Genomic DNA, 11579 nt, shown 5'->3' on the forward strand with positions numbered 1-11579 from the left:
GTTCGTCTATTTTATATTTGTGAACATAAAATGATTTTTTATTTGAATGTGCTTGCATTACATGTATTTGTATGTACTATTCGTCCATACGTAAAGACGATATTGATGAGGCGATCTAAATACTCTTATATAAGAGTTATCTAAAAAGTGATTTCAGTTTTAACCTTTCAGTGGAATCATGGATGAAAAATTGTATCCAAAAATTGTGTCTAAAAAGTGATTTCAGATTTAAACTTTCAGTGGAATCACGGAAGAAAAATTTTATTCAAATTTGCTTAAAAATTTAAATTTAAAACAAGTATATACGGCCGTAAGTTCGACCGGGCCGAATCTTATGTACCCTAAACCATGGATTGCGTAGAAACTTTTACTAAAGGCTGTAATCCACAATCGAATTACTTGGGTTGTGGCAACACTTACCGATGGCAAGGCATCTTTAATATTCTTAACGTCCATACGTAAAGACGATATTGATTTGATGAGGCGATCCAAATACTCTTATATCAGAGTTGTCTGAAAAGTGATTTCAGTTTTAACCTTTCAGTGGAATCATGGATGAAAAATTGTGTCTAAAAAGTGATTTCAGTTTTAACCTTTCACTGAAATCATGGAAGAAAAATCGTATCTAAATTTGCTTAAAAATTTAAATTTAAAACAAGTATATACGGCCGTAAGTTCGGCCGAGCCGAATCTTATGTACCCTCCACCATGGATTTCGTAGAAACTTTTACTAAAGGCTGTAATCCACAATCGAATTACTTGGGTTATGGCAACACTTACCGATGGCAATGCATCTTTAATATTCTTAACATTGTCTTCTAAATTGTAAGTATATGGGGTATATGTTAGACAAATAAGGCAGATTTCATATCTAAATACACTCAAAAAAAAGTTTACTTGGGTCCAAAGATTTTGACCTTCCCTTAAGGATTTTGGTATTGATTCCGAGCCAAAGATGCAGCTTCTTTAGAATAAGGACATTTTTTAGCGACCTATCTGGCTTTAAACCTAGGACCAATAAAATTAAAATTAGAATACAGATCTCATTTATCAAATTTTCATTCTCTTTTCGCGATTTATTAATAAAGGTACTCACGTACAAACAAATGCCAATTTAAAAATCCAAATTATAACGGATTCTTCAAAGTAAAAAATGTTTTCTTAATTTCAAAAAAAAAAAACTTTAAATCAAAGACGCTAAATCCTCAAAATAAGTCTTATCCTATATATTAAGCGTTTTTATCTTAAATCTAAAGTTTCAATATTTCAGTTAATTTAAGGACAATTTCTTTAAATCAAAAATGTGTATCTTTACTTTAAGGAAAATTAGCCTTAGTTCAAAGACAATGGAAAAAAATTGTGTCCTAAATTTAATGAAAAAAATTTTTGAAGCAAAGATTATAAACTTTACTTTAATTAAAATTTCATTTTTTTAAGAAATGTGTCCTTAATATTTTGTAATTTTTGCATCCTAAGATTTAGGTTGCTTAATCTTTAATATCACGTAACCAAATTTCGTACCAAATTTCAAACGAATCGGATGAAATTTGCTCCTTCCAGAGGGCCCGCTAGCAATATCTGGGGATCGGTTTATATGAGGGCTATATCTAATTAATAACCGATATGAACCACTTTTCGCATGAATGTTAGGCACCATATACTAACACCACGTACCAAATTTCAACCGGATCGGATGAAATTTGCTCCGTCAACGGGGTCCGCAAGCAAAATCTGGAGGTCCCTAAAAGTGGACCGATATGGAAAATTGTAGTGAAAAAAATTATAAAATATAAATCTAAAAGTTTTTAGTTAATATTTTCAGGAAGTAGTTAAATTTTGCTAATGACAATAAGATAATGGTTTACCCGTTAAAATAAAACTTTTCTCTCAAAAAACGAAATTATAGACCAGCGAACATTTTTTGAAATTTTCTTTTCCCAGTATAAAGGTTTCTAGCAATATATGAAAAAACGGCTCGAACAATGAAAAACGGCTGGTCTTTTGACACGAAAGGCTCTTTGGTATTTTGGTCCATTCCCTGTGGACACTTTATATTTTTTAGTGTCAAACCCCGTGATATCACAATGGACTGAATAGTCTTATTGAATCTGAAATAACGGGCTGCCATTATACCTATCTTATGTAGGTATAATGGATTGCGTAGAAAGTTCTACTAAAATAAAAAGTTATGAATGCCTATATCTATTAGAGAGCCAAATTTCAACCGAAGAGGCTTCGTTGGTCAAATTTGGGGTTTGGTTTATATGGGGGCTATATATTGTTATGGACCAATGTGGAAACATTTTTGTATGGTTAATAGAGGGCATAAACTAACATTACGTACCAAGTTTCGGCCCTGCCGTCATTCGATTGGCAAGACCGAATTATTTGGGAGACACAACTGCCAATTGGTAGTAGCTGCAACTGCCAAACGGAGGTTGGCAATAAATTCTATCCTCCGAATCATAACCGATACACACAGAAGATATTGATTGAAAATCGATTGTTGTAATGAAAATTCTGCATTTGCAATGAAATCACAGTTGTGTCAATCTATTTACTTTATTTACAAACATTATTTCGTTCCTTCTGCGTTCCTTCAATTGATAGTCATGGCCGAATTGCTTTGGAAGTATTTTTACATGTCAATAAAGTTATTACCAATTATTCAATTCCAGCAAAAAATCTTGGAAGTTCTTCTCAAGGCACAACTTTAAAAGAACTTCCAAAAATGCTCTCCCTAAGATGTTCTTTATTTTAACTGCACAGGAAGTTCATTTGAGTTAATTTTTTTTTATATTTTTAAAGGGAAATGTATTTTTATTTATTTCAAATAGGTTAAAAACATATTAAGAATTAATAAAATGGTACAAATTATTTAAATTTAGCCGAAAAAAAAATGTTAAATCCTTTCTAGAAAAATTGCAAATTTTTGAAAATATTTGATGACAAACGCTCCAGACAAGCGTTATAATGCATTAAAAATCATAAACAATTTTAAAAATTATTTATTTGTCAAAATATCACAAAAATTCTTAATTCACATCCAAAACACTGGATTCACCTAACACCTTAAGAAGTGCTGCAAATTCAGTGCAGCGGCTGTGAAATGTTGGACATCCGTCCTATGACAAGCCCATGTTAAATTCATCGCTTCTGAGTCAATTTGGCACCACTTCCGGATCCAAAAAGAACATTTTCATTACTTTTTTGGTGACGCTTTTTTTACTGGGATGTTGAAGGAAACGTGTTTTTTTTTTAATTTAAGATAAAAAACCACTAAAAACGGAAAAGCAGAAGATTTATTCATATTTAAATGCTGGATGGCTCTAACGATAGCCACTTGTGGTTTTCAGACCAAATATAAATCTATCGCGCTTGAATTTAATTACGAAAAACTGTGAATTAAATAGACCAGAACGCCTCGTAAACAATAAAATGAACTGTCACTGGAATAAATATGTCAGCATTAGCGTAGCTAGACAATTTTCCTAGGGGGGGGGCTATAGCCCCCTAGCTAAAATTTATAGACTGAACTTATAGGTTCAATTAATGTTTTATTTCATAAAATTGAATAAAAAATTAGACATCAAAATAACTCGACAAACAATTTATAATAAAGCAACTAAAAGTAGTTCCACACTTTTCCCAGCAAAAAAATTGTGAGTTGTTCTAAAGGAACAACTTTAAAAGTACTTCCAAAAATGTCCTCAATTATTTTAACTACACAGGAAGTTTTTTTACTTATTTTTTTTTTCATATTTTAATGTGTAATTTTTTGTTTTCTTTTTTTTCAAACAGTTTAAAAAAAGAGTAAGAATAAATAAATTGGTACAAATTATTCAAATTTTGCCACAAAACTGCCAAATCTATTATAGAAAAATCGATAATTTTGGAAATTATTCCAGGAAAAACGTTTCAAACAAGCGTCAGAATGCATTAAAAATCATAAAAAACAATATAAAAATTATTTATTTGGGAAAACATTTTTTAATTCACATTCAAAACACTGAATTCGGATCTCACCTTAAGAAGTGATGCAAATTCATTGCAACGGCTGTTGAAACGGTGGACATTTGTCCTATGACAAGCTCATATTACATTCATTGCTTCTCCGCCAATTTTGCACCACTTCTAGACCAAAAAAGAACATTTTCACTACTTTTTTGGGAACGCTTTTTCGCAGCATTATTAAGATATTAATTTATGAAAGAATAGTTTTAATATCAGTTACTATTTTTTAATTAAATTGACTAAACTAAATCAATCATAAACTGACTAAACTAAATCAATCATAAGTTCAACCACAGCTTTATTTCATAAATATCTGACTTCAAACATTGCCATCGGCAACTGCTACCACAACCCAAGTAATTCGATTGTTCATGAAAGTCTTTAGCGGAAATTTGTGCGATTGTATATACTTGTTTAATTTTTATAAAAATTAAAAAAACTATTGACATTTATTGAAAAATGGAAAATCATAAATAGAGTTTCAAATTCTGGGGGGGGGCTACAATTTTTCTGGGGGGGTCTAAGCCCCCTCCCCAGAGGCCTTCCTACGCTTATGTATGTCAGACGAGCGGTTTGAGAATGATAGCAATCGAAAATTGGTTGTAATATATATCACGCACCCTGTATGTAATATTCCACGATTTCCTTTTCCAAAAGTTGCATTTATCTTGAAAAACCAGAATCGAATTACCGACAGATATTGCTCTACGTCCGATATTACACGATTTTATTAACGTACGACCCCCTAAGGGTTAATATCATTTTATAAATGTGTAAGAACATCACCATTAACATCAAAATACTGCCAAAAAATAGTTTTGAATTGAAATCCAATTATTATTTTATTGCCATGTAAACATTACATTTGAAAAACATCAAAAAAATGTTTCGCTTAAAAAAAGCAATCTCAAAAACAAGAGCCATATTCAGTAAGTGGTGGTTGGTACAAACGCGGAGATGCTACAAATATCGATGGTACACCATTAACTGACTGACTCACTTAATATCCTCAAAATAACAATTTTGGTTGCCATTAAATTCCAAATGCAGGCCAGGTTTTTTGTGCTTCTCGCTCGTCCACTTGGTTTTGTCGCGTCTACGAACGAAATGTAGCGCAAGGTTGCCAGTGTCAAGCAACGTTAATGTTGATGCAACATCGTCACTATGTTGAACAACAAAACAAAAAAATTGCAACATTTCTTTTAGAGTTATCGTAAAAACGTATTCGTTTGGCACAAAGACCAAATAAAAGCCATTGAACCAATATAGGAACAAATCCAATAAAGCTTAAATGCATTTTATTGTGATAATTTATTTTTAAAAATAATGTATTGTTTTCTTTGTTTTGTCTTTTTTCTGTAGTTATTTTGGTTATGTTTAATGTGTGTGAACATAGCTGTGACTACAAGTGTTGAACGACAGCCTATATTGAGGATACGAATACACTCGAATAGAAATATTAGTTCATTTGTTTGATTAGTGGGCAAAACATACTAGTAAAAATTGCTCAACTGAAAGATTGAGTTGAATACTCAAACAGTATAGACGAATGAAAGTTCGGTCATGCCCATCACCATGGATTGCGTACCAAACTCTTATTATGTCGACATGGGTCAATTTTTGTATGTAAGCTTAAGGGTGAGTACAGACATTTCGGACCGAATTTGGCATAAGAAGTCTAATCTGGATACTATGGTCTCCAATTGACCCATAGTGGAATAGTTTTTCTTTTCTAGTGGTTATCGTTAAAAAAACAACAAAAAATTAAACATAATGATAGAAAAATCAGTAGCTAAACCAATGCTAAATTTAACTTATTTTTATTCAAAACTATATTTGTGTGTAGTTAAATTTTATTATTTTTTCGAAATTTTCCTTATCCAAAGTGTGTCTCAAAAATTTTATGAACTAATTGTGGGTGTAGAGTCCAATGACCGTACAGAAAAGATCAATTTGAACTAAAGCAGCAATTGACCACCGATATTATGCGATTAAAATCGCACGCAGAGAAGGAATATGATCACCTCAAACATGTTTCAAGAGCAAAATTTTATTTTTGTATGGTGACCATGTAACATGTTTGTCATTAAAATGTTATTTTCTCGTCATATATAACCTGCTTGCCGTAATCAGATACATGATTTCCGAGAAAATAGCATGGTTGCGAAAACCATGTTACATGGTCACCACCCAAAAATAACATTTTGCTCTTAAAACATGTTTGAGGTGATCATATTCCTTTTCTGGGTGCGGGCTGCCAAACAAAAGTCTAGGGTGGCAGAACGATTTTATTTCAGGCTCACTTAGAGTATTCAGTCCATTGTGATAGAAAAAGCTCATGTGATAGAAAACATTCATGTTTATTGAGGCAAGCCCGCATTGGAAGGAAATACTGCAGCATTTGAAACATGCCAAAATTGGACTAAGCGGATGGATACTTTGAGTCGCAGTCGAGGTCAATATTTGCCATAAGCGTAGGAAGGCCTCTGGGGAGGGGGCTTAGACCCCCCAGAAAAATTTTAGCCCCCCCCCCCAGAATTTGAAAACCTATTTACGATTTTCCATTTTTATAAAAACAAGCCCAGCCAAAAAAGCGTCGCCAAAAAAGTAATGAAAATTATCTTTTTGGATCCGGAAGTGGTGCAAAATTGGCGAAGAAGCGATGAATTTAACATGGGCTTGTCATAGGACGGAAGTCCTCCATTCCAACAGCCGTTGTACTGAATTTGCATCACTTCTTTAGGTGTGATCCGAATTCAATGTTTTGAATGTATATTAAAAAATTCTGTTATATTTTGTCAAATAAATAATTTTTATAATTTTTAATGGATTCTAATGCTTGTCGGAACGTTTGACCTCAAATATTTTTAAAAATTCACAAGTTTTTCAGATTGGATTTAGAATTTTTTTTTCGACAAAATTTAAATTATTTGTACCATTTTATGAATTCTTACTTCGTGTTTAAGGTATTTGAAACAAAAAAGTTAAAATTTCCCATTGGAAGTATGAAAAAACCAAATTATAAAAAATTGAATTTAAAGAACTTCCTGAGTAGTTAAAATAAAGAACATCATTGGGAGTACATCTTCTGGAAGTGCTTTTAAAGTTGTGCCTTTGGAAGAACTTCGAAATTTTGTTGCTGGGAAATGTGTGGAACTACTTTTAGTTGCATTATTATAAATTAATTTTCGAGTTATTTTGATGTCTAATTTTTTAATTCATTTTTATGAAATAAAACATTAATTGAAATATAAATAAATGAAATATAAATTATTAGCTAGGGGGGCTATAGCCCCCCCTAGGAAAATTGTCAAGCTACGCTAATGATATTTGCATGAAATAATCTTCCAGCATTAAAGTATATGGGCCGTACTATCGATTCAAATAAAGATTTCATGTATTTTTCTGAATTTTATGCGTTTTTATAATAAGTTTGATCTGCCAAAAAATGTGCCTACCAGAAATATTGATTTTATACCCCATAAAATATATACCGATCGACTCAGAATCACCTCCTGAGTCGATCTAGCGCTTGGTGTCCGTCCGTCCGTCTGTTCATGTATTTGTTGTTCACAGGATTCTGGTCGCAACCGCATCGATTTTGATGAAGTTTGGTACAGGGAGTTTTTTGGGCACAAGGACGAACGCTATTGAATTTGGAAGAAATCGGATCAAATTTAGATATAGCTCCCATATATATGTATCGCCCGATTTCAACAATTGGGGTCACGTTGCGCTTTTTTTCAAACGGATCGTCACCAAATGTGACAAAAGGTAATATTTTCCATCGCTCTTCAAGTCTGCAAAATTTCATCCGAATCGGTCGCCCGATTTTCCCAAATTTGGCCACAAAACCCTTATTTATCAACCGATCTTACTCAAAGTTGGCTAAATGTAATCTTCTATAGCACTAACTGTATGTGCAAAAAATCATCGAAATCGGTTCAGATTTAGCTATAGCTCCCATATATATGTACCGCTCTATTTTTCTAAATTTGGCCATAAAACCCTTATTTATCAACCGATCTTATTCAAAGTTGGCTAAATGTAATCTTCTATAGCACTAACTATATGTGCAAAAAAATCATCGAAATCGGTTCAGATTTAGATATAGCTCCCATATATATGTATATCCCGATTTTCCCAAATTTGGCCATAGAACCCTTATTTATTAACCGATCTTACTCAAATATTTTCCATCGCTCTTCAAGTCTGCAAAATTTCATCCAAATCGGTTCAGATGTAGATATAACTCCCATATATGTATCGCCCGATTTTGAAAAATTCGCCCTAATAACTTTATGTTTGACCATACAGGCCTCATTTCTTAACTGATCTTACTCAAATCTTTCACAAGGTAACCAAATATTATGCAAATTGGTTCAGATTTAGATATAGCTTCCATATATATGCATCGCTCGATTTTCCCAAACATTGTCCTCTTATTTATTAACTACACTGAAAAAACAGTGAACCCACCAGGAAGAAAACTTTCGGTTAATTTTAGAAAATTTTGAATATTTGTAGAAAATTTTAACTAAACAGTATTACAAACGTTGGGATCAAGCCGATGTCAAAAAAATAAGTACATATTTTTCGACAAATTCAAGAAAATTTATTAGACATAACTAAGTTTTTTCACTTGTTAAAGAAAATTTTGTAGTTTGAAGGAAAAACTTGGTGTTCAAAATTGCAAGAATGTCTTTAGTGACATACGAAGTTCATGATGGACGCATTTTTAGTAAAATTTACAAATTTAAAGAAATTCTGAACTATTTTGTGGAAGACACGAATTTAGTTCATCTTTATGCTTCATTGGAGTATATTTTTTTCCTCGGGTTTAGTTAATTTAACTAACGTACATAAAAAATTATTAGAGTAAAGAAAACTTTCTCTAAACATAATAATTCCATGAACTAAAATAAAGTTAAATTGGCTTTAGTGAAATAGAGAGTTCACTTTTTTTTGAGTGTAATTTTACTCAAATTTCAAATTTTGATGTACTAGCCGATCGTATTTATACGTACTTGTAGCTCTTACATAAGAATATTGTTCGATTTTTACAAATTTGGATTTATTACCCACACTAATTGAGCGATTTTCTCTTTTTTAATAATGGGCTCAATATTAGTGACATGCTAACCCCGTAGGTGCAATATCAACTACAGTCAGTGTTGCTAGAAGTAGGGGAAATTCCCTATATGTAGGTTTTTCTAATATTTAGCGACTTGTAGGAACGTAGGGCCACAGTAGGGACATTTTCACTCAACACAATTTGTAATAATTTTTACACTTTGGTGGCTCTAGAGGAGGAAATTAGAAGCCGGCAAGGCTTGATCTTTAACAATGTGTTGTAACAACAGTTACCAAAAAAAGTCTAACAAAATTTGAAGATTACCACAAATCTACCAAACAAATATTTCTATAGAAATTTTTGTCAAAACTTTATTCCTATAGAATATTTTGTCAACACTGAAAAAACAGTGAACCCACCAGGAAGAAAACTTTCGGTTAATTTTAGAAAATTTTTAATATTTGTAGAAAATTTTTACTAAACAGTATTACAAACGTTAGCATCACGCCGATGTCATAAAAATAAGTAAATATTTTTCGACAAATTCAAGAACATTTCTTAGACATAACATAACTAAGTTTTTTCACTTCTTAAAGAAACTTTTGTAGTTTGAAGGAAAAACTTGGAGTTCAAAATTGCAAGAATGTCTTTAATGACATACGAAGTTCATGATGGACGCCTTTTAGGTAAAATTTACAAATTTAAAGAAATTCTGAACTATTTTGTGGAAGACACGAATTTAGTTAATCTTTATGCTTCATTTCAGTATATTTTTTCCTCGGTTTTAGTTAATTTAACTAACGCAAACAAAAAATTACTAAAGTAAAGGAAACTTTTTCCAAACATAATAATTCCATAAACTAAAATAAACTTAAATTGGCTTTAGTAGTGAAATAGAGAGTTCACTTTTTTTTGAGTGAACATTTTATTTCTATAGAAAATTTTGTCAAAATTATATTTGTACAGAAATTTTTTCAAAATATTATTTCTATAAAAAATTTTCCCAAAATTGTATTTCTATGCACTGAAAAAACAGTGAACCCACCAAGAAGAAAACTTTCGGTTAATTTTAGAAAATTTTGAATATTTGTAGAAAATTTTAACTAAACAGTATTATAAACGTTGGCATCACACCGATGTCATAAAAATAAGTAAATATTTCTCGACAAATACAAGAAAATTTATTAGACATAACATAACCAGGGATCCGGAGCGGAGCGTGGAGCGGAGCGGAGCAAGCCCTTTTTTTGCCGGAGCGGGAGCGGAGCGGGAGCGGTATTTCTAAAATCCGGAGCGGAGCGGGAGCGGAGCGGTTTCCAAATGAAAAACCGCTCCGCTCCGAATAAAATATTACTTGAATGAAATGTGTAACTTTGAAATTACACTGTGTAGGTAATTTCAAATTTAGCTAGTACTTAGCGTAGTGTGAGTAAACGTTTAAAATGTACGATATGTATTTTTGTACGTACGTACATTGGGGAAAACACAACGTGTTTTTTAGTAATTGTTTTCAAAAACGGCAAATGTCAAAACATATATCTAGTATATGTTGTAAAAGTAACAACAGTACTTTCGATCAATTTCATCCCGTATTACTACAAAGATGTTTGTAATGAACGTCAAATAAATGCAATTAAACGATCTTATTTATATTTAATTTTTTAGTTTTCTACACTGAAAAAAATATTGTCGTGAAGTCAAAGATTCCATGTCCTTAGAATAAGAATGCAAATTTTGCTTAACATGGAAGACGCATTTCTCTAAAATAAAGTTTTTTTCTTGTCCAAAAGGCAATAAACTTTTGAATGAAGTTGTAATGTCCTTATAATTAAGTGATTTTACTTAAAAATGTGTATCATAACATGAAAGATAAAATTTTTGAGGTAAGGTCAACGTGACTTTAATAATTAAGAAAAATTCTTTAAAATTAATAAAATTGTCTTTAAATTTGTTTCCTTTTTGCATCTTGCCTACAAAGCAAAAAATCGTTAAAAAATAAGACATGTTTTTCAACACTTTATTTTAAAGACGCTTTTTACTTAATATGGAATATGGAATAGTCTTAATATGGAAAAAAAAATAACTCGTTAACTCGTTTTTAAAGGATTTTGATAACAACTGACGAAAAAAATCTAAAAAAAAAATGAAAAATTAACATTTGCTTCCTAGAAGCAAGTACATAACCCCCAAATTTAAAAGAGAATTACGTCTTTAAAGTATCCTTACTTGTATTCTCCGCTTCTTTGGCTCGGAATTAAAGTAAAGACAAAATCTTTGGAACCGGGCATGCTTTTTTTCATTCACATTTGCTTTACTATTGTACTATATCCTAGCATTCTCTTATTTCTGATATTAGTTCTCGAAAATTTAATTAAAATTATGGATAGTTTCAATTTTGGTTGAAAAATGTGCGCATATACATTTATTATACAATAAAGGGAAAAAAGCGAAATTAGGTAACACTAGATCTGAGTAAGAATATTCGTAGGTA

This window comes from Haematobia irritans, chromosome 1 (genome assembly GCF_050003625.1).
Source record: "Haematobia irritans isolate KBUSLIRL chromosome 1, ASM5000362v1, whole genome shotgun sequence".
In the NCBI taxonomy this organism is placed as follows: domain Eukaryota; kingdom Metazoa; phylum Arthropoda; class Insecta; order Diptera; family Muscidae; genus Haematobia; species Haematobia irritans.